We start from the raw sequence: 25,561 nt of genomic DNA, 5'->3' as shown, positions 1-25,561 counted from the left end.
GGCCCAACGATGTGCAAAACTACAACCGGGAGCAGCTTATATATTATGGCAGTGTAAGTGAAATAAAGTGACATAGTGCAAAAAGTGCCGCATATAGTACAATATCTGTTACAAACCCCCAAATATAACAGAGATCATGGAAAGTCTACTACTAAGGTAGATAGATGAAGCTGCAACCCATAATGAGGTCCTGGTTATGGGGGACTTTAACTACCCGGATATTAACTGGGAAACAGAAACCTGTGAAACCCATAAAGGCAACAGGTTTCTGCTAATAACCAAGAAAAATTATCTTTCACAATTGGTGCAGAATCCAACCAGAGGAGCAGCACTTTTAGACCTAATACTATCTAATAGACCTGACACAATAACAAATCTGCAGGTGGTCGGGCAGCTAGGAAATAGCGACCACAATATTGTACAGTTTCACCTGTCTTTCACTAGGGGGACTTGTCAGGGAGTCACAAAAACTCTGAACTTTAGGAAGGCAAAGTTTGACCAGCTTAGAGATGCCCTTAATCTGGTAGACTGGGACAATATCCTCAGAAATAAGAATACAGATAATAAATGGAAAATGTTTAAGAACATCCTAAATAGGCACTGTAAGCGGTTTATACCTTGTGGGAATAAAAGGACTAGAAATAGGAAAAACCCAATGTGGCTAAACAAAGAAGTAAGACAGGCAATTAACAGTAAAAAGAAAGCATTTGCACTACTAAAGCAGGATGGCACCATTGAAGCTCTAAAAAACTATAGGGAGAAAAATACTTTATCTAAAAAACTAATTAAAGCTGCCAAAAAGGAAACAGAGAAGCACATTGCTAAGGAGAGTAAAACTAATCCCAAACTGTTCTTCAACTATATCAATAGTAAAAGAATAAAAACTGAAAATGTAGGCCCCTTAAAAAATAGTGAGGAAAGAATGGTTGTAGATGACGAGGAAAAAGCTAACATATTAAACACCTTCTTCTCCACGGTATTCACGGTGGAAAATGAAATGCTAGGTGAAATCCCAAGAAACAATGAAAACCCTATATTAAGGGTCACCAATCTAACCCAAGAAGAGGTGCGAAACCGGCTAAATAAGATTAAAATAGATAAATCTCCGGGTCCGGATGGCATACACCCACGAGTACTAAGAGAACTAAGTAATGTAATAGATAAACCATTATTTCTTATTTTTAGGGACTCTATAGCGACGGGGTCTGTTCCGCAGGACTGACGCATAGCAAATGTGGTGCCAATATTCAAAAAGGGCTCTAAAAGTGAACCTGGAAATTATAGGCCAGTAAGTCTAACCTCTACTGTTGGTAAAATATTTGAAGGGTTTCTGAAGGATGTTATTCTGGATTATCTCACTGAGAATAACTGTTTAACTCCATATCAGCATGGGTTTATGAGAAATCGCTCCTGTCAAACCAATCTAATCAGTTTTTATGAAGAGGTAAGCTATAGGCTGGACCACGGTGAGTCATTGGACGTAGTATATCTCGATTTTTACAAAGCGTTTGATACCGTGCCGCACAAGAGGTTGGTACACAAAATGAGAATGCCTGGTCTGGGGGAAAATGTGTGTAAATGGGTTAGTAACTGGCTTAGTGATAAAAAGCAGAGGGTGGTTATAAATGGTATAGTCTCTAACTGGGTCGCTGTGACCAGTGGGGTACCGCAGGGGTCGGTATTGGGACCTGTTCTCTTCAACATATTCATTAATGATCTGGTAGAAGGTTTACACAGTAAAATAATGATATTTGCAGATGATACAAAACTATGTAAAGCAGTTAATACAAGAGAAGATAGTATTCTGCTACAGATGGATCTGGATAAGTTGGAAACTTGGGCTGAAAGGTGGCAGAGAGGTTTAACAAAGATAAATGTAAGGTTATACACATGGGAAGAAGGAATCAATATCACCATTACACACTGAATGGGAAACCACTGGGTAAATCTAACAGGGAGAAGGACTTGGGGATCCTAGTTAATGATAAACTTACCTGGAGCAGCCAGTGCCAGGCAGGCAAAAAGGATCATGGGGTGCATTAAAAGAGGTCTGGATACACATGATGAGAGCATTATACTGCCTCTGTACAAATCCCTAGTTAGACCGCACATGGAGTACTGTGTCCAGTTTTGGGAACCGGTGCTCAGAAAGGATATAATGGAAATAGAGAAAGTACAAAGGAGGGCAACAAAATTAATAAAGGGGATGGGAGACCTACAATACCCAGATAGATTAGCAAAATTAGGATTATTTAGTCTAGAAAAAAGACGACTGAGGGGCGATCTAATAACCATGTATAAGTATATAAGGGGACAATACAAATATCTCGCTGAGGATCTGTTTATACCAAGGAAGGTGACAGGCACAAGGGGGCATTCTTTGTGTCTGGAGGAGAGAAGGTTTTTCCACCAACATAGAAGAGGATTCTTTACTGTTAGGGCAGTGAGAATCTGGAATTGCTTGCCTGAGGAGGTGGTGATGGGGAACTCAGTCGAGGGGTTCAAGAGAGGCCTGGATGTCTTCCTGGAGCAGAACAATATTGTATCATACAATTATTAGGTTCTGTAGAAGGACGTAGATCTAGGGATTTATTATGATGGAATATAGGCTGAACTGGATGGACAAATGTCTTTTTTCGGCCTTACTAACTATGTTACTATGTTACTATGTCCTGAGTATGCTGATACCCCATATGTGGGGGGGAACCACCGTTTGGGCGCATGGCCGAGCTCGGAAGGGAAGGAGCACCGTTTTGGAATGCAGACTTTAATGGAATGGTCTGCGGGCGTCACGTAACATTTGCAGAGCTCCTGATGTACCTAAACAGTAGAAACCCCCACAAGTGACCTCATATTGGAAACTAAACTACCCAAGGAACTTATATAGATGTGTGGTGAGAACTTTGAACCCCCAAGTGTTTCACTAAAGTTTATAATGTATAGCCGTGAAAATATATGTATTTTTCCAAGGGTAACAGGCAACATTTGACCCCAAAAGTTGTTGTCCAATTTGTCCTGAGTATGCTGATACTCCATATGTTGGGGGGAACCACCGTTTGGGCGCATGGCAGAGCTTGGAAGGGAAGGAGTGCCGTTTTGGAATGCAGACTTTGGTTGAATGGTCTGCGGGAATCACGTTGCGTTTGCAGAGCCCTGATGTACCTAAACAGTAGAAACCCCCACAAGTGACCCCATATTGGAATCTATAACCTCCAAGAAAATTATCTACATGTGTTGTGAGAAATTTAAACCCCCTAGTTTTTCACTTTTCAAGTTTATAATGCCGGGAAAATAAAAAATATTTTTTTTTCCACAAAAATGATATTTAGCCCCCAATTTAGTATTTTTCCCAAGGGTGACAGGCGAAATTGGACCCTAAAAGTTGTTGTCCAATTAATCCTGAGTATGCTGATACCTCATATGTGGGAGAAAACTACTGTTTGGGCACACATCGGGGCTCGAAAGGGAAGTAGAGACGTTTTGGAATGCAGACTTTGATGGAATGGTCTGCGGGTGTCATGCTCCGTTTGCAGAGCCCCTGATGTGCCTAAACAGTAAAAAAAAAACACAAGTGAAATTACTTTGGAAACTACACCCCCCAAGCAACTTATCTAGATGTGTTGTGAGAATTTTGAACCCCCAAGTGTTTCACTAAAGTTTACAACGCAGAGCCGTGAAAATAATTTTTTTTTTCGCGAAAATGATTTTTAGCCCCAAAATTTTTATTTTCACAAGGGTAACAGGAGAAATTGGACTGCAAAAGTTGTTGTCCTATCTGTCCTGAGTACGCTGATACCCCATATGTGGGGGGGTCCACTGTTTGGGCGCATGGCAGAGTTCGGAAGGGAAGGAGCGCCGTTTTAATTTTTCAACATAGAATTGGCTGGAATTGAGATCGGACGCCGTGTCACGTTTGGAGAGCCCCTGATGTGCCTAAACAGTGGAAACCCCCCAATTCTAACTCCAACCCTAACTCCAACACACCCCTAACCCTAATCCCAACCATGACCCTAACTACACCCCTAACCCGAACACACCCCTAACTCTAATCCCAACCCTAACCATAGCCCTGACCTGTTGTGAATTCTGCTTTTGGGCTCCCTCCGGTGGTTGTAGGTGGTAATGCAGTTGTCCCTGAGTTGCAGTCCTGGTCAGGTGTATCTGCTGATTGCAGTTCTGACTGGGGTATTTAGGTGTGCAGGATTCATTAGTCCTTGCCAGTTGTCAATTGTTGTTGGGAGCTGTTGGACCCCTGCCTGGTTCCTCCTGCCTTTCTGCCAAATCAGCAAAGATAAGTGTCTGGTTTTGTTTCTGTGGCACACATGCTGTGTGCTTCATAATTCAGTGCTATTCTTTTGTGTTTTCTTGTCCAGCTTAGATTGTGTCAGTATTTTCTCAGTCTTGTTGGATTCTCTGGGGTTGCAGATATTCACTCCACGTCTTTAGTTAGATTGTGGAATTTTTTGTATTATCTGCTGTGGATATTTTTTGAAGGGTTTTAATACTGACCGCCTAGTATTCTGTCCTTTCCTTTCCTATTTAGCTAGAGTGGCCTCTTTTGCTAAATCTTGTTTTCTGCCTGCGTGTGTCTTTTCTTCTCCTACTCACAGTCAATATTCGTGGGGGCTGCCTATCCTTTGGGGTTCTGCTCTGAGGCAAGGTAGTATTCCTATTTCCATCTATAGGGGTATTTAGTCCTCCGGCTGTTTCGAGGTGTCTAGGGTTTGTTAGGCACACCCCACGGCTACTTCTAATTGCGGTGTTAGTTCAGGATCTGCGGTCAGTACAGTTTCCACCTACTCCAGAGAAAGTTTCATGCGGCTCCAAGGTCACCGGATCATAACAGTACAACTGGCCGCCTTGAACTTAATGGATTTTGAGTTTGCCAGGCGTTGTGGTTTTCCCTTGCAGCCTTTGCAGAACCCTATTCCTTTAAGGGGGATTGATGCTACACCTTTGGCTAACAATAAGCCTCAGTTTTGGACACAGGTGACCATGCACATGGCGCCAGCCCATCAGGAAGATTGTCGATTTCTGGTGTTGCTTAATTTGCATGATGTTATCGTGCTGGGTTTTCCGTGGTTGCAGGTACATAATCCTGTGTTGGATTGGAAGTCTATGTCTGTGACTAGTTGGGGTTGTCAGGGGGTTCATAATGATGTTCCTTTGATGTCAATCTCCTCTTCTTCCTCTTCTGAAATTCCAGAGTTTTTGTCTGATTTTCAGGATGTATTCGATGAGCCCAAGGCCAGTTCGCTTCCACCGCACAGGGACTGTGATTGTGCGATTGACTTGATTCCAGGCAGTAAGTTTCCTAAGGGCCGACTTTTCAATCTGTCTGTGCCTGAACATACCGCCATGCGGAGTTATGTTAAGGAGTCTTTGGAGAAAGGGCATATTCGGCCATCTTCTTCACCGTTGGGAGCGGGATTTTTTTTTGTTGCTAAGAAGGATGGCTCCTTGAGACCTTGTATTGATTATCGCCTCTTGAATAAGATCACGGTCAAGTTTCAATACCCTTTACCTTTGCTTTCTGATTTGTTTGCTAGGATTAAGGGGGCTAGTTGGTTTACTAAGATTGACCTTCGGGGGGCATATAATCTTGTTCGTATTAAACAGGGTGATGAATTGAAAACTGCGTTTAATACGCCCGAAGGCCATTTTGAATACCTTGTGATGCCATTCGGGCTCACTAATGCTCCATCGGTTTTTCAATCCTTCATGCATGATATCTTCCGGACTTATATTGATAAATTCTTGATTGTATATTTGGACGATATTTAGATTTTTTCCGATGATTGGGAGTCTCATGTGGAACAGGTCAGGATGGTATTTCAGATCCTTCGTGACAATGCTTTGTTTGTGAAGGGGTCTAAGTGCCTCTTTGGGGTGCAGAAGGTTTCTTTTTTGGGCTTCATTTTTTCTCCCTCATCTATGGAGATGGATCCAGTTAAGGTTCAGGCCATTTATGATTGGATTCAACCCACATCCGTGAAGAGCCTTCAGAAATTTTTGGGTTTTGCAAATTTTTATCGCTGTTTCATTGCTAATTTCTCCAGCGTGGTTAAACCCTTGACCGATTTGACGAAGAAAGGCGCTGATGTGGCGAATTGGTCCTCTGCGGCTGTCTCTGCCTTTCAGGAGCTTAAACGCCGATTTACTTCTGCTCCGGTGTTGCGCCAACCGGATGTTTCTCTTCCGGTTCAGGTTGAGATTGACTCCTCTGAGATTGGGGCAGGGGCCGTTTTGTCTCAGAGGGATTCTGTTGGTTCCTTGATGAAACCGTGTGCCTTCTTCTCCTGCAAGTTTTCGCCTGCTGAATGCAATTATGATGTCGGCAATCGGGAGTTGTTGGCTATGAAGTGGGCGTTTGAGGAGTGGCGACATTGGCTTGAGGGAGCTAAGCACCGTATTGTGATCCTGACCGATCATAAGAATCTGATTTACCTCGAGTCTGCCAAACGGCTGAGTCCTAGACAGGCTCGATGGTCCTTGTTTTTTTCCCGTTTTGATTTCGTGGTTTCGTATCTTCCGGGTTCTAAGAATATTAAGGCTGATGCCCTTTCTAGGAGTTTTTTGCCTGATTCTCCTGAGGTCCTTGAACCGGTCGGCATTTTGAAAGAAGGGGTGGTCCTTTCTGCCATTTCCCCTGATTTACGGCGGGTTCTTCAGGAATTTCAGGCTGACAGAACTGACCGCTGTCCTGTGGGGAAATTGTTTGTTCCTGACAGATGGACTAGTAGAGTGATTTCTGAGGTTCACTGTGTTGGCTGGTCATTCTGGTATTTTTGGTACCAGAGATTTGGTTGGTAGGTCCTTTTGGTGGCCTTCCTTGTCACGTGATGTGCGTTCTTTTGTGCAGTCCTGTGGGACTTGTGCGCAGGCCAAGCCTTGTTGTTCCCATGCTAGTGGGTTACTTTTGCCATTGCCAGTCCCTGAGAGGCCCTGGACGCATATTTCTATGGATTTTATTTCTGATCTTCCGGTTTCCCAGAGGATGTCGGTTATCTGGGTTGTTTGTGACCGGTTTTCTAAGATGGTTCATTTGGTGCCTTTGCCTAAATTGCCTTCCTCTTCAGATTTGGTTCCGTTGTTTTTTCAGCATGTGGTTCGTTTGAATGGTATTCCGGAGAATATTGTGTCCGACAGAGGTTCCCAGTTTGTTTCTAGGTTTTGGCGGGCCTTTTGTGCTAGGCTGGGCATTGATTTGTCTTTTTCTTCTGCATTTCATCCTCAGACAAATGGCCAGACCGAGCAAACTAATCAGACTTTGGAGACCTATTTGAGATGCTTTGTGTCTGCTGATCAGGATGATTGGGTGGCCTTTTTGCCATTGGCCGAGTTTGCCCTTAATAATCGGGCTAGTTCAGCTACTTTGGTTTCGCCATTCTTTTGTAATTTTGGTTTTCATCCTTGTTTTTCTTCTGGGCAGGTTGAGCCTTCTGACTGTCCTGGTGTGGATTCTGTGGTTGACAGGTTGCAGCAGATTTGGGCTCATGTGGTGGACAATTTGGTGTTGTCTCAGGAGGAGGCTCAACGTTTTGCTAACCGTCGTCAGTGTGTTGGTTCCTGGCTTCGGGTTGGGGATCTGGTTTGGTTGTCTTCCCGTCATGTTCCTATGAAGTTTTCTTCCCCTAAGTTTAAGCCTCGGTTTATTTGTCCTTATAGGATTTCTGGGATTGTTAATCCGGTGTCTTTTCGATTGGCGCTTCCTGCCTCTTTTGCTATCCATAATGTCTTCCATAGATCTTTGTTGCGGAAATATGTGTTGCCCATTGTTCCCTCTGTTGATCCTCCGGCCCCTGTGTTGGTTGATGGGGAGTTGGAGTAGGTGGTTGAGAAGATTTTGGATTCTCGTTTTTCGAGGCGGAGGCTTCAGTACCTTGTCAAATGGAAGGGTTATGGCCAGGAGGATAATTCTTGGGTTTTTGCTTCTGATGTCCATGCTGCTGATTTGGTCGGTGCCTTTCATCTGGCTCGTCCTGATCGGCCTGGGGGCGCTGGTGAGGGTTCGGTGACCCCTCCTCAAGGGGGGGTACTGTTGTGAATTCTGCTTTTGGGCTCCCTCCGGTGGTTGTAGGTGGTAATGCAGTTGTCCCTGAGTTGCAGTCCTGGTCAGGTGTATCTGCTGATTGCAGTTCTGATTGGGGTATTTAGGTGTGCAGGATTCATTAGTCCTTGCCAGTTGTCAATTGTTGTTGGGAGGTGTTGGACCTCTGCCTGGTTCCTCCTGCCTTTCTGCCAAATCAGCAAAGATAAGTGTCTGGTTTTGTTTCTGTGGCACACATGCTGTGTGCTTCATAATTCAGTGCTATTCTTTTGTGTTTTCTTGTCCAGCTTAGATTGTGTCAGTATTTTCTCAGTCTTGTTGGATTCTCTGGGGTTGCAGATATTCACTCCACGTCTTTAGTTAGATTGTGGAATTTTTTGTATTATCTGCTGTGGATATTTTTTGAAGGGTTTTAATACTGACCGCCTAGTATTCTGTCCTTTCCTTTCCTATTTAGCTAGAGTGGCCTCTTTTGCTAAATCTTGTTTTCTGCCTGCGTGTGTCTTTTCTTCTCCTACTCACAGTCAATATCCGTGGGGGCTGCCTATCCTTTGGGGTTCTGCTCTGAGGCAAGGTAGTATTCCTATTTCCATCTATAGGGGTATTTAGTCCTCCGGCTGTGTCGAGGTGTCTAGGGTTTGTTAGGCACACCCCACGGCTACCTCTAATTGCGGTGTTAGTTCAGGATCTGCGGTCAGTACAGTTTCCACCTACTCCAGAGAAAGTTTCATGCGGCTCCAAGGTCACCGGATCATAACACTGACCCTAATCCCAGCCCTAATCTCAAACCTAACATAACCCTAACCACACCCCTAACTCTAACACATCCCTAACCCAAATCCCAACCCTATCCCCAACCGTAAACATAATACAAACCCTAACTCCAACTTTAGCCCTAACCCTAACTTTAGCCCCAACCCTAACCCTAACTTTAGCCCGAACCCTAACACTAACCCTAATGGGAAAATGGAAATAAATACATTTTTTTAGTTTTATTACTTTTCCCTAACTAAGGGCGTGATAAAGGGGATTTGATTTACTATTTATAGCGGGTTTTTATAATGTGTTTTCATGTTTGGCAGTTGTCACATGCTAAAAGACACTCTTTATTGCAAAAAATAGTTTTTGCATCTCCACATTTTGAGAGCTATAATTTATCCATATTTTGGCCCACAGTCATGTGAGGTCTTGTTTTTTGCGGGATGAGTTGACGTTTTTATTGGTACCATTTTCGAGCACATAACATTTTTTGATCGCTTTTTATTCTGATTTTTGGGAGGCAAAATGAATAAAAACCAGCAATTCCTGAATTTCTATTAGGGGGGCGTTAATACCGTTCAGCGTGTGGTAAAATTGATAAAGCCGTTTTATTCTTTGGGTCAGTACGATAACTCATTTATATCTTTTTTTATGTTTTGGCGCTTTTACACAATAAAAACTATTTTTTATAAAAAATAATTGTTTTTGCATCGCTTTATCCTGAGAGCTATAACTTTTTTATTTTTCTGCTGATGATATTGTATGGTGCCTTTTTTTTGTGGGACAAGATGACATTTTCAGCGGTACCATGTTTATTTATATCCGTCTTTTTGATCGCGTTTTTGCACTTTTTGTTCGGCAGTATGATGATAAAGCGTTGTTTTTTGCCTCATTTTTAATTTATTCTTTTTACGGTGCTCACTGAAGGGGTTAACTAGTGGGATAGTTTTATAAAGTGGGTCATTACGGACATGGCGATGCTAAATATGTGTACTTTATTATTTTTTTTATTTACATAAATAAATGGATTTTTTGGAAAACATTTATTTATTTATTTTTTCTTTATTTTGGGATTTTTTTTTATACATTCTATTTTTTTTAACGTTATAACATTGTCCCAGGTTGGGACATTACTATATAAAGTCATGTCACTGATCTGACACTTTGCATAGCACTGTGTCAGATCAGCGATCTGACAGGCACTGCAGGCGACGGCAAGCCACCTCAGTGAAGGACCGGGAAGGAGCCCCGTGGCCATTTTGCATCCAAGGTCTCCATGGAGACCACCAGAACAACGCGATTGCATCACTTTGTTAAGGGAGAGCGCAGGGAGCCCACTCTCTGCGCGATTGTTCTCTGTGCTGCTGTCACTACTGACAGCGGCATCAGAGGGGTTAAATGCAAACAATCGGCGCTAGCACTGATCGTGGGCATTGCTGCGGTGTGTCAGCTATCACATACAGCTGACACCCGCAAGTGATCGCCGCGGTGCTCACCACGAGACCGCGTGATCGTGCCGCCGTACTAGTACTGTGGTTTGTGGGAACGCAGTTCCCGCGGAGCAGTACTAGTACGGCGCATGTCAGGAAGGGGGTTCAAACATATCAAATGTTTAGAAATTTTACTGTGCCTAATAATTTGCATTTTGAGTTTTTATTCATTTTGGAGATTATACTGTTATCATTGGGAGGTTTCTTCAATAAAATTCGATGTATAATCTAACGGGCAATGACTTTTATTAAACTGACTGTCATTTGCACCAACCATTTAGGAAAATCCGAGAAAAATATAATTTGCATATTAATTTGGTAATATACACATGTTAATTTGGGATATGTGTTCATTCCTCTATTATCTACATATATTTCATGTTCATTCCCCACCTATCAGGCTCAGGGAATGTAGCATACACCTGTTTATATGGGATATGTGTTCATTCTCCTATTCTCTACATATATTTCATGTTCATTCCCCACCTATCAGGCTCAGGGAATATAATATACACCTGTTTATATGGGTATGTGTTCATTCTCCTATTATCTACATATATTTCATGTTCATTCCCCACCTATCAGGCTCAGGGAATATAATATACACCTGTTTATATGGGATATGTGATCATTTTCCTATTCTCTACATATATTTCATGTTCATTCCCCATCTATCAGGCACAGGGAATATAGCATACACCTGTTTATATAGGATACTAGCTGTACTACCCGGCTTCGCCCGGGTTAATGACTGCTGTTAGCAAAATAGAATGTGTTAACAAAAATTTATTCTGCACACAAAAACCACAAAACAAATAGATAGAAATGTAATTATTAAAAGGCAAAAACTAAGCAAATAGAAGCATTTCACAACATATATTAGCTTTGTTATACTGAGAATGTCTTTGTTGCCTATATTAACCAATCAGAGCTCAGGTTAATTAACTGTAGCAAAATAGAAGCTGAGCTGTGATTGGTTGCTATTGGCAGCCTGATAAATCCCCAGCCAACAGGAAGCCCTCCCCCCTGGCAGTATATATTAGCTCACACATACACATAATAGACAGGTCATGTGACTGACAGCTGCCGTATTTCCTATATGGTACATTTGTTGCTCTTGTAGTTTGCTTATTAATCAGATTTTTATTTTTGAAGGACAATACCAGACTTGTGTGTGTTTTAGGGCGAGTTTTATGTGTCAAGTTGTGTGTGTTGAGTTGCGTGTGGCGACATGCATGTAGCGACTTTTGTGAGATGAGTTTTGTGTGGCGACATGCGTGTAGCAACATTTTGTGTGTTGAGTTGCATGTGACAGGTTAGTGTAGCAAGTTGTGTGCAGCAAGATTTGTGCATGGCGAGTTTTGCGCGTGGCGAGTTTTATGTGTGGTGCATTTTGAGTATGTGCAAGTTTTGTGTGAGGCAACTTTTGCATGTGGTGCAACTTTTGTACATGTGGCAATTTTTCTGTGTGTGCAAGTTTTGCATGAGGTGAGTTTTCCATGAGGTGAGTTTTGCACGTGTGGCGAGTTTTGCGTGAGCCTAGTTTTGCATATGGCGAGTTTTGCATGTAGCGAGTTTTGAGTGGTGACTTTTGTGTTTCGACTTTTATGTGGCGAGGTTGGTGTGTGTGTGTGGTGAAATGTGTGCTGAGGGTGGTATATGTGTTCAAGCACGTGGTAGTGTGTGGCGCATTTTGTGTTTGTGTTCATATCCCCGTGTGTGGTGAGTATCCCATGTCGGGGCCCCACCTTAGCAACTGTACGGTATATACTCTTTGTCGCCATCGCTCTCATTCTTTAAGTCCTCATTGTTCACATCTGGCAGCTGTCAATTTTCCTCCAACACTTATCCCTTCACTTTTTCCCCATTATGTAGATAGGAGCAAAATTGTTTGGTGAATTGGAACGCGCGGGGTTAAAATTTCACCTCACAACATAGCCTATGACGCTCTCGGGGTCCAGACGTGTGACTGTGCAAAATTTTGTGGCTGTAGCTGCGACGGTACAGATGCCAATCCCGGACATACACACATACATACACACATTCAGCTTTATATATTAGATATACCTGTATGTAATCTCCTGTATATAGTATATACCTGTGTGTCATCTCACCTATATATAGTATATATCTGTGTGTCATCTCCTGTATATAGTATATACCTGTATGTCATCTCCTCCTATACATAGCATATACCTGTGTCATCTCCTCCTGTATATACTATATACCTGTAGGTAATCTGCTCCTGTATATAGTATATACCTGTGTGTCATCTCCTCCTGTATATAGTATATACCTGTATGTCATCTCCTCCTGTATGTAGTATGTACCTGTATGTCATCTCCTCCTCTATATAGTATATACCTGTGTGTCATCTCTCCTGTATATAGTATATATCTGTGTGTCATCTCCTCCTGTATATAGTATATACCTGTGTGTCATCTCCCCTGTAAATAGTATATACCTGTGTGTCATCTCCTGTATATAGTATATAGCTGTATGTCATCTCCTCCTGTATTAGCCCTCGTTCACACGTTATTTGGTCAGTATTTTTACCTCAGTATTTGTAAGCTAAAATGGCAGCCTGATAAATCCCCAGCCAACAGTAAGCCCACCCCCTGGCAGTATATATTAGCTCACACATACACATAATAGACTGGTCATGTGACTGACAGCTGCCGGATTCCTATATGGTACATTTGTTGCTCTTGTAGTTTGTCTGCTTATTAATCAGATTTTTATTTTTGAAGGATACCAGACTTGTGTGTGTTTTAGGGCGAGTTTCGTGTGTCAAGTTGTGTGTGTTGAGTTGCGTGTGGCGACATGCATGTAGGGACTTTTGTGAGATGAGTTTTGTGTGGCGACATGCGTGTAGCAACTTTTTGTGTGTCGAGTTGCATGTGACAGGTTAGTGTAGCAAGTTGTGTGCAGCAAGTTTTGCGCATGGCGAGTTTTGCGCGTGGCGAGTTTTATGTGTGGTGCCTTTTGAGTATGTGCAAGTTTTGTGTGAGGCAACTTTTGCATGTGTTGCAACTTTTGTGCATGTGGCAATTTTTCTGCGTGTGGCAATTTTTCTGCGTGTGCAAGTTTTGCGTGTGGCGAGTTTTGCACGTGTGGCGAGTTTTGCATGTGGAGAGTTTTGCGCGTGGCGAGTTTTGAGCGGCGACTTTTGTGTTTCTACTTTTATGTGGCGAGGTTGGTGTATGTGTGGTGAAATGTGCACTGAGGGTGGTATATGTGTTCGAGCACGTGGTAGTGTGTGGCGCATTTTGTGTGTGTGTTCATATCCCCGTGGTGGTGTGATTATCCCATGTTGGGGCCCCACCTTAGCAACTGTACAGTATATACTCTTTGGTGCCATCGCTGTCATTCTTTAAGTCCCCCTTGTTCACATCTGGCAGCTGTTAATTTGCCTCCAACACTTTTCCTTTCATTTTTTCCCCATTATGTAGATAGGGGCAAAATTGTTTGGTGAATTGGAAAGCGCGGGGTTAAAATTTCACCTCACAATATAGCTTTGACGCTCTCAGGGTCCAGACGTGTGACTGTGCAAAATTTTGTGCCTGTAGCTGCGACGCCTCCAACACTTTTCCTTTCACTTTTTCCCCATTATGTAGATAGGGGCAAAATTGTTTGGTGAATTGGAAAGCGCGGGGTTAAAATTTCACCTCACAACATAGCCTATGACGCTCTCGGGGTCCAGACGTGTGACTGTGCAAAATTTTGTGGCTGTAGCTGCTACGGTTCAGATGCCAATCCCGGACATACATACATACATACATACATACACACACACACACATTCAGCTTTATATATTAGATGTGTTCATTCCTCTATTCTCTACATATATTTCATGTTCATTCCCCACCTATCAGGCACAAGGAATATAATATTCACCTGTTTATATGTGATATGTGTTCATTCTCCTATTATCTACATATATTCCATGTTCATTCTGCACCTATCAGGCACAGGGAATATAATATTCACCTGTTTATATGTGATATGTGTTCATTCTCCTATTATCTACATATATTCCATGTTCATTCCACACCTATTAGGCTCAGGGAATATAATATACACCTGTTTATATGGGATATGTGTTAATTCCTCTATTATCTACATATATTTCATCTTCATTCCCCACCTATCAGGTACAGGGAATATAATATACACCTGTTTATATGGGATATGTGATCATTCTCCTATTACCTACATATATTTCATGTTCATTCCCCACCTATCAGGCACAGGGAATATAATATACACCTGTTTATATGGGATATGTGTTCATTCTCCTATTCTCTACGTATATTTCATCTTCATTTCCCACCTATCAGGTACAGGGAATATAATATACACCTGTTTATATGGGATATGTGTTCATTCCTCTATTCTCTACATATATTTCATCTTCATTCCCCACCTATCAGGCACAGGGAATATAATATACACCTGTTTATATGGGATATGTGTTCATTCCTCTATTACCTACATATATTTCATGTTCATTCCCCACCTATCAGGCACAGGGAATATAATATACACCTGTTTATATGGGATATGTGTTCATTCTCCTATTCTCTACATATATTTCATCTTCATTCCCCACCTATCAGGCACAGGGAATATAATATACACCTGTTTATATGGGATATGTGTTCATTCTCCTATTCTCTACATATATTTCATCTTCATTCCCCACCTATCAGGCACAGGGAATATAATATACACCTGTTTATATGGGATATGTGTTCATTCCTCTATTAGCTACATATATTTCATGTTCATTCCCCACCTATCAGGCACAGGGAATATAATATACACCTGTTTATATGGGATATGTGATCATTCTCCTATTATCTACATATATTTCATTTTCATTCCCCACCTATCACGCACAGGGAATATAATATACACCTGTTTATATGAGATATGTGTTCATTCTCCTATTCTCTACATATATTTCATGTTCATTCCACACCTATCAGGCACAGGGAATATAATATACACCTGTTTATATGAGATATGTGTTCATTCTCCTATTCTCTACATATATTTCCTGTTCATTCCCCACCTATCAGGCACAGGGAATATAATATACACCTGTTTATATGGGATATGTGTTCATTCCTCTATTATCTACATATATTTCCTGTTCATTCCCCACCTATCAGGCAAAGGGAATATAATATACACCTGTTTATATGGTATATGTGTTCATTCTCCTATTCTCTACATACATTTCATGTTCATTCCCCACCTATCAGGCTCAGGGAATATAATATACATCTGTTTATATGGGATATGTGTTCATTCTCCTATTCTCTACATATATTTCATGTTCATTCCACACCTATCAGGCACAGGGAATATAATATACACCTGTTTATATGGGATATGTGTTCATTCTCCTATTCTCTACATATATTTCCTGTTCATTCCCCACCTATCAGGCACAGGGAATATAATATACACCTGTTTATATGGGATATGTGTTCATTCTCCTATTCTCTACATATATTTCATGTTCATTCCCCACCTATCAGGCACACGGAATATAATATACACCTGTTTATATGGGATATATGTTCATTCTCCTATTCTCTACATATATTTCATCTTCATTCCCCACCTATCAGGTACAGGGAATATAATACACACCTGTTTATATTAGATATGTGATCATTCTCCTATTATCTACATATATTTCATCTTCATTCCCCACCTATCACGCACAGGGAATATAGTATACACCTGTTTATATGGGATATGTGATCATTCCCCTATTTTCTCCATATATTTCATCTTCATTCCCCACCTATCAGGCACAGGGAATATAGTATACACCTGTTTATATGGGATTTGTGTTCACTCTCCTATTCTCTACATATATTTCATGTTCATTCCCCACCTATGAGGCACAGGGAATACAGTATAATATACACCTGTTTATATGGGATATGTGTTCATTCCTCTATTATCTACATATATTTCATGTTCATTCCCCACCTATCAGGCTCAGGGAATATAGTATACACCTGTTTATATGGGATTTGTGTTCACTCTCCTATTCTCAATATATATTTCATGTTCATTCCCCACCTATGAGGCACAGGGAATATAATATACACCTGTTTATATGGGATATGTGTTCATTTCTCTATTATCTACAAGTATTCCATCTTCATTCCCCACCTATATAGCACAGAAAATATAGTATACACCTGTTTATATGGAATCTATGTTGATTTCCTAATTGTCTACATATAATTCATGTTCATTTCATCTACAAGATGCATAAGAAATCTATAACACCTATCCATCTCTTTGGAGCTATAAGTTATATTCATTCTTTTTATTTATTCCTTTTCTTCATTCTTTTTAGTATGTCCCGGAGAGAGGACCCTGCCCGCGAAGGCTCACAATCTACAAGGGATGGGTGAGAATACAGTAGGTGAGGATAGAGCTGGTCATGCTGGTTGATCAGTGGGTACTGCAGGTTGTAGGCTTGTCGGAAGTGGTGGGTCTTCAGGCTCTTTTTGAAGGTTTCGATGGTAGGCGAGAGTCTGATGTGTTGTGGTAGAGGGTTCCAGAGTAGGGGTGATGCGCGAGAGAAATCTTGTATACGATTGTGGGAAGAGGAGATAAGAGGGGAGTAGAGAAGGAGATCTTGTGAGGATCGGAGGTTGTGTGCAGGCAAGTACCGGGAGACGAGGTCACAGATGTATGGAGGAGACAGGTTGTGGATGGCTTTGTACGTCATGGTTAGGGTTTTGTACTGGAGTCTCTGGGCAATGGGGAGCCAGTGAAGAGATTGACAGAGGGGAGAGGCCGGGGAATAGCGGGGGGACAGGTGGATTAGTCGGGCAGCAGAGTTTAGAATAGATTGGAGGGGTGCAAGAGTGTTAGAGGGGAGACCACAGAGCAGGAGGTTGCAGTAGTCAAGGCGAGAGATGATGAGGGCATGGACTAGGGTTTTTGCAGATTCTTGGTTAAGGAATGTACAGATTTGTTAAATATTTTTGAGTTGAAGTCGGCAGGAAGTGGAAAGGGCTTGGATATGTGGTTTGAAGGAGAGATCAGCGTCAAGGATTACCCCGAGGCAGCGAGCTTGTGGAACTGGGGAGAGTGGGCAGCCATGCACTGTAATGGATAGGTTCGTTGGGGGGGTCGCGTGAGATGGGGGAAAGATGATGAATTCTGTTTTGCTCATGATATACAGTGTATACAATAGTATATACAATATACAGTGAATCCGTGCTCCAAGAGTCTGTATCACATAAGGTTTTTAACCCCTTTTTAGCATGTCGTGTAAAGGGGAAAAAAATTCTAAGTGCTATGAAATTGCAAAAAAAGTGGAATCCCGCACTTGTTTTTTTGTTTGGCTTTTTTGCTAGCTTCACTAAATGCTAAAACTGACCTGCCATTATGATTCTCCAGGTCATTGTAAATACACACCTGTACTTTGTATCTCCCCCACCTCATTGTAGATTGTAAGCTTTCACGAGTAGGGTCGTCTTATTTTACTTTATTATTGTTAACATTGTTACCTATGATTGTTGTTTGAAACTGTAAAGCGCTGCGGAATATGTTGGTGCTATATAAATAAAGATTCTTATTATTAATTACTATTATTAATTATTAAGTTCATAGACACCAAACATGCCTAGGTTCTCTTTTATCTAAGTGGTGAAAAAAAAATCCAAAATTTGCTAGAAAAAAAAATGGCACCATTTTCTGATACCCGTAGCGTCTCTATTTTTCGTGATCTGGGGTCGGGTGAGGGCTTATTTTTTGAGTGCCGAGCTGGCATTTTTAATGATACCACTTTTGTGCAGATATGATCTTTTGATTGCCTGTTATTGCATTTTAACCCCTTTCTGACATTGGACGTACTATCCCGTCGAGGTGGGGTGGGCCCGTATGACCACCGACGGGATAGTACGTCATATGCGGTCAGCCGTGCTCACGGGGGGGAGCGCGGCCGATCGCGGCCGGGTGTCAGCTGACTATCGCAGCTGACATCCGGCACTATGTGCCAGGAGCGGTCACGGACCGCCCCCGGCACATTAACCCCCGGCACACCGCGATCAAACATGATCACTGTGTGCTGGCGGTAAAGGGAAGCATCGCGCAGGGAGGGGGCTCCCTGCGTGCTTCCCTGAGACCCCTGGAGCAACGCGATGTGATCGCGTTGCTCCAAGGGTCTCTTACCTCCTCTCCCTGCAGTCCCCAGATCCAAAATGGCCGCGGCATCCGGGTCCTGCAGGGAGGGAGGTGGCTTACCAAGTGCCTGCTCAGAGCAGGCGCTGGTAAGCCTGCAGCACTGTAAGTCAGATCGCCGATCTGACAGAGTGCTGTGCAAACTGTCAGATCAGCGATCTGTGATGTCTCCCCCTGGGACAAAGTAAAAATGTAAAAAAAAAAATTTCCACATGTGTAAAAAAAAAAAAAAAATTCCTAAATAAAGAAAAAAAATATATATATATTATTCCCATAAATACATTTATTTATCTAAATAAAAAAAAACAATAAAAGTACAAATATTTAGCATCGCCGCGTCCGTAACGACCCAACCTATAAAACTGTCCCACTAGTTAACCCCTTCAGTGAACACCGTAGGAAAAAAAAACAAAAACGAGGCAAAAAAACAACGCTTTATTATCATACCGCCGAACAAAAAGTGGAATAACACGCGATCAAAAAGACGGATATAAATAACCATGGTACCGCTGAAAACTTCATCTTGTCCTGCAAAAAACGAGCTGCCATACAGCATCATTAAAGAAAAAAGAAAAAAGTTATAGTCCTCAGAATAAAGCGATGCCAAATAATTATTTATTCTATAAAATAGTTTTTATCGTATAAAAGTGCCAAAACATAAAAAAATGATATAAATGAGGTATCGCTGTAATCGTACTGACCCGAAGAATAAAACTGCTTTATCAATTTTACCAAACGTGGAATGGTATAAACGCCTCTCCAAAACAAATTCATGAATAGCTGTTTTTTTGTCATTCTGCCTCACAAAAATCGGAATAAAAAGCGATCACGTGTCAGAAAATGGTACCAATAAAAACGACAACTCGTCCCGCAAAAAAAAAAAAACCTCACATGAATTATAGGTCTCAAAATGTGGAGACGCAAAAACATTTTTGCTATAAAAAGCGTCTTTTAGTGTGTGACGGCTGCCAATCATAAAAATCCGCTATAAAAAATGCTATAAAAGTAAATCAAACCCCCCTTCATCACCCCCTTAGTTAGGGAAAAATAATAAAATTTAAAAAATGTATTTATTTCCATTTTCCCATTAGGGTTAGGATTAGGGCTAGGGTTAGGGCTAGGGTTAGGGCTAGGGTTAGGGTTAGGGCTAGGGTTAGGGCTAGGGTTGGGGGTAGGGTTGAAGCTAAAGTTAGGGTTAGGGTTGGGGCTAAAGTTAGGGTTAGGGTTTGGATTACATTTACGGTTGGGATTAGAGTTAGGGGTGTGGTTAGGGTTACCTTTGGGATTAGGGTTAGGGGTGTGTTTGGATTAGGATTTCAGTTAGAATTGGGGAGTTTCCACTGTTTAGGCACATCAGGGGCTCTCCAAACGCGACATGGCGTCCGATCTCAATTCCAGCCAATTCTGCATTGAAAAAGTAAAACAGTGCTCCTTCCTTTCCGAGCTCTCCCGTGCGCCCAAACAGGGGTTTAACCCAACATATGGGGCATCAGCGTACTCGGAACAAATTGGCCAACAACTTTTGGGGTCCAAGTTCTCTTGTTACCCTTGGGAAAATATAAATTTAGGGGGATAAAAATAATTTTTGTGGGAAAAAAAAGGATTTTTTATTTTCACGGCTCTGCGTTGTAAACTGTAGTGAAACACTTGGGGGTTCAAGAGGTCTAGTTTCCAATATGGGGTCACTTGTGGGGGGTTTCTACTGTTTGGGTACATCAGCGGCTCTGCAAATGCAACATGACGCCTGCAGACCAATCCATCTAACGCTGCATTCCAAATGGCGCTCCTTCCCTTCCGAGGTCTGCCATGCGCCAAAACAGTGGTCCCCCCCCCACATATGGGGTATCAGCATACTCAGGACAAATTGGACAACAACTTTTGGGGTCAAATTTCTCCTGTTACCCTTGGGAAAATACAAAACTGGGGGCTAAAAAATATTTTTTGTGGAAAAAAAAAATTATTTTCACGGCTCTGCGTTATAAACTGTAGTGAAACACTTGGGGGTTCAAAGTTCTCACAACACATGCAGATAAGTTCCTTGGGAGGTCTAGTTTCCAATATGGGGGCACTTGTGGGGGTTTCTACTGTTTGGGTACATCAGGGGCTCTGCAAATGCAACGTGATGCCTGCAAACCAATCCATCTAAGTCTGCATTCCAAATGGCGCTCCTTCCCTCCCGAGCTCTGCCATGCGCCCAGACAGTGGTTCCCCCCACATATGGGGTATCAGCGTACTCAGGACAAATTGCACAACAACTTTTGGGGTCCAATTTATCCTGTTACCCTTGTGAAAATACAAAACTGGGGGCTAAAAAATCATTTTTGTGAAAAAAAAAGAATTTTTATTTTTACGGCTCTACGTTATAAACTGTAGTGAAACACTTGAGGGATCAAAGCTCTCGAAACACATCTAGATAAGTTCCTTAGGGGGTCTACTTTCCAAAATGGTGTCACTTGTGGGGAGTTTAATGTTTAGGCACATCAGGGGCTCTCCAAATGCGACATGGTGTCCCATCTCAATTCCAGTCAATTTTGCATTGAAAAGTCAAACGGCGCTCCTTCCCTTCCAAGCTCTGCCATGCACCCAAACAGTGGTTTACCCCCACATATGGGGTATCAGCGTACTCAGGACAAATTGCACAACAACTTTTGGGGTCCAATTTCTTCTCTTACCCTTGGAAAAATAAAAAATTGGGGGTGAAAAGATCATTTTTGTGAAAAAATATGATTTTTTATTTTTACGGCTCTGCATTATAAACTTCTGTGAAGCACTTGTTGGGTCAAAGTGTTCACCACACATCTAGATAAGTTCCTTAAGGGGTCTACTTTCCAAAATGGTGTCACGTGTGGAGGGTTTCAATGTTTAGGCACATCAGGGGCTCTCCAAACGCAACATGGCGTCCCATCTTAATTCCAGTCAATTTTGCATTGAAAAGTCAAATGGCGCTCCTTCCCTTCCGAGCTCTGCTATGCGCCCAAACAGTGGTTTACCCCCACATATGGGGTATCGGCGTACTCAGGACAAATTGCACAACTTTTGGGGTCCAATTTCTTCTCTTACCCTTGGTAAAATAAAAAATTGGGGGCGAAAAGATAATTTTTGTGAAAAAATATGATTTTTTATTTTTACGGCTCTGCATTATAAACTTCTGTGAAGCACTTGGTGGGTCAAAGTGCTCACCACACATCTAGATAAGTTCCTTAGGGGGTCTACTTTCCAAAATGGTGTCACTTGTGGGGGGTTTCAATGTTTAGGCACATCAGGGGCTCTCCAAACGCAACATGGCGTTCCATCTCAATTCCAGTCAATTTTGCATTGAAAATTCAAATGGTGCTCCTTCCCTTCCGAGCTCTGCCATGCGCCCAAACATTGGCTTACACCCACATATCAGCGTACTCAGCACAAATTGTACAACAACTTTTGGGGTCCATTTTCTCTTGTTACCCTTGGTAAAATAAAACAAATTGGAGCTGAAATAAATTTTGTGTAAAAAAAAGTTAAATGTTCATTTTTATTTAAACATTCCAAAAATTCCTGTGAAACACCTGAAGGGTTAATAAACTTATTGAATGTGGTTTTGAGCACCTTGAGGGGTTGCAGTTTTTAGAATGGTGTCACACTTGGGTATTTTCTATCATATAGACCCCTCAAAATGACTTCAAATGAGATTTGGTCCCTAAAAAAAATGGTGTTGTAAAAATGAGAAATTGCTGGTCAACTTTTAACCCTTATAACTCCCTAACGAAAAAATTTTGGTTCCTAAATTGTGCTGATGTAAAGTAGACATGTGGGAAATGTTACCTGTTAAGTATTTTGTGTGACATATCTCTGTGATTTAAGGGCATAAAAATTCAAAGTTGGAAAATTGTGAAATTTTCAAAATTTTCGCCAAATTCCCGTTTTTTTCACAAGTAAACGCAAGTTATATCGAAGAAATTTTACCACTATCGTGAAGTGCAATATGTCACGAGAAAACATTGTCAGAATCGCCAAGATCCGTTGAAGCGTTCCAGAGTTATAACCCCATAAAGGGACAGTGGTCAGAATTGTAAAAATTGGCCCGGTCATTAACGTGCAAACCACCCTTAGGGGTAAAGAGGTTAATGCAATGTCGCGGCAACCAGAAAAAAATTAATTCTGGCATTTTGATTTTTTTTCTTACTACACCTTTCAGCGATCAGGTTAATTTTTTTTTATTGATCGGGCGATTCTGAACGCGGCGATACCAAATATGTGTAGGGTTGACTTTTTTTTAATTGTTTTATTTTGATTGGGGCAAAAGGGGGGTGATTTAAACCTTTATGTTTTTCTAGATTTTTAAACACTTTTTTAAAAACTTTTGGCATGTTTCAATAGCCTCCATGGGAGACTAGAAGCACCCACTACTCGATCACCTCTGCTACATAGAGGTGATGCTCAGATCGCCTCCATGCAGCAAAATTACAGGCTTGCTATGAACGCCGATCACAGGGTGCACCATACATGGTCAACCGAATGATTCACTGCGCCTGCGCGCAATTCGCATAATTATAATAGATCAGCGATTTATGTTATTTCAGTGGAAAATTCAGAATCTACTGTTTCAGAAAAAGTTCATATATGAATTTTTAGAATTATAACAGAATATTATGTTTCGTATCATTTCTCAAAAACTTTACGTGATAGAAAAAATCTGAAGTCATTTCTGAAATCAGCATGAAAAAAACTATCAGGAAAACTCAATATTGTCCGAGGGACAAAACCTTTGTAACACAGTGGTAGATTCTGAATTTTCCACTGAAATAACATAAATCGCTGATCTATTATAATTATGCAAATTGCGCGCAGGCGCAGTGAATCACTCGGCTGACTGTGTACGCTGTACCCTGTGGTCGGCGCTCATAGCAAACCTGTAATTCTGCTGCTGGTCCGGGGTCTTTTGTGGTTTGACTAGCTAATTAATTATATATAACCCCTGGCAAAAATTATGGAATCACCGGCCTTGGAGGATGTTCATTCAGTTGTTTAATTTTGTAGAAAAAAATCAGATCACAGACATGGCACAAAACTAAAGTTATTTCAAATGGCAGCTTTCTGGCTTTAAGAAACACTAAAAGAAATCAAAAACAAAAAATGTGGCAAACAGTAATGGTTACTATTTGTAACCAAGCATAGAGAAAAAATTGTAGAGTCACTCAATTCTGAGGAAAAAAATGGCCATCCGGAAGCCATGTATCATTTATATGCAATGCCATATCCCAAGGGAATAGCTTCAGTAGATGAACGACACATTGATCTGAGAGATGGAATACATTGTATACAGCAGCATAATGCAATACAAGCACAGATTATAGCAAAAATGACTCCTAAAATATAGCGTAAATAACCCAAATCAGGCAACCAGGAAATTAACCAATCCCACCATTTACCATTACTTTGTGTGATATGATCAACGTCTTCATGTAACTGGTCTGAGACTGCAAATCCTGGCTATGATCTGAAAAGTTAAAACAACACATACCTTCAAACTCTTGACATCCATGGTGGTGAATTAATAACAAAGTTGCTCTATTCTGTAAGATAGCTTTTCGGTAACTTTGTGTATCTAATAAGATATCTTCTAAGGCTCTACTGGTAGTATTTATTGATCTAGCCACAAGACAAGATATTCTTCCTACAGCCTTAGCAGCATATGTGGCGATGGCAGGAGATCCTACAATCGTAAGGGATAACCCTAGAATTTCTGATTCAGTTAAAAGGTTTACACTATAATTACAAGAGAATCCCCTTTTTGGACATTTAGCTTTATTGGATGGAGACAAAGGATACATCATTTGGCCTAATTTAGAAATAATACATGGCCCACCTGTTATATTAGCTGGAATATAATTATAAGTGGTATTCCCACAAGAAAACATCCATCCCTTGGGCAATTTTACATGTTGTATATGTTCAGGAGAGATTACTGTTTTCCTACGCTTCATGTTTTTTAGCTCCCTCATTCTCTTACAATTTTTTTCTGAACATGAACAGCGCATGATATTATCTTCATTGTGCCTTTTTTACCGTCTATTTTTATTTGATGACGTTTACCTATATTATTTTGATTACAAGTCATTTGATAACAACTCAGCAGATGCAGTATTTTGAGTCTTTATAGTTATCATGTCTTCAGTAAGAAAATCCTCTCCAGTTCAGTTTATACAAGCATAATATGGATTGTATGTATAATTCTGGATCACATCTTCTTCTTAAATCTTCTCATCTTGGACAACCCCCCTATCAATTTTGTCCACAGTTGTAAGGGTGTTGGTATACCGACCATGCAAGTTTCTAGTACAGTATATTGGTAGCAGTCTTTGTCCTACAAAAATGGCTCATGTTCATCAATTGTGCCAAATAACATAGTTACATAGTTACATAGTTATTTAGGTTGAAGGAAGACTGTAAGTCCATCTAGTTCAACCCATAGCCTAACCTAACATGCCCTAACATGTTGATCCAGAGGAAGGCAAAAAAAAACCATGTGGCAAAGAGTAACTCCACCATGGGGAAAAAAATTCCTTCCCGACTCCACATACGGCAATCAGAATAGTTCCCTGGATCAACGCCTTATCAAGGAATCTAGTATATATACCCTGTAACATTATACTTTTCCAGAAAGGTATCCAGTCCCCTCTTAAATTTAATTAATGAAATTAATGAATCACTCATTACAACATCATACGGCAGAGAGTTCCATAGTCTCACTGCTCTTACAGTAAAGAATCCACGTCTGTTATTATGCTTAAACCTTCTTTCCTCCAGACGTAGAGGATGCCCCCTTGTCCCCGTCTCAGGTCTATGATTAAAAAGATCATCAGAAAGGTCTTTGTACTGTCCCCTCATATATTTATACATTAAAATAAGATCACCCCTTAGTCTTCGTTTTTCCAAACTAAATAGCCCCAAGTGTAATAACCTATCTTGGTATTGCAGACCCCCCAGTCCTCTAATAACCTTGGTCGCTCTTCTCTGCACCCGCTCCAGTTCAGCTATGTCTTTCTTATACACCGGA

At 41.2% G+C, this 25,561-nt stretch overlaps 1 long non-coding RNA gene across 3 annotated transcripts in view; it reads right to left on the bottom strand.

The window, feature by feature from the left end:
• Positions 1 to 25,561, bottom strand: part of LOC143764744 (uncharacterized) — a 155,333-nt gene that overhangs the window by 31,933 nt on the left and 97,839 nt on the right. For all 3 annotated transcript variants that reach the window (XR_013213261.1, XR_013213259.1, XR_013213260.1), the window contains exon 3: positions 23,934 to 24,001. This is a non-coding gene — a long non-coding RNA (uncharacterized LOC143764744). The remainder of the gene's footprint in view (positions 1 to 23,933; positions 24,002 to 25,561) is intronic.

This window comes from Ranitomeya variabilis, chromosome 4 (assembly GCF_051348905.1).
Source record: "Ranitomeya variabilis isolate aRanVar5 chromosome 4, aRanVar5.hap1, whole genome shotgun sequence".
Classification (NCBI taxonomy): domain Eukaryota; kingdom Metazoa; phylum Chordata; class Amphibia; order Anura; family Dendrobatidae; genus Ranitomeya; species Ranitomeya variabilis.
This window is presented reverse-complemented; position numbering and strand designations above follow the sequence as displayed.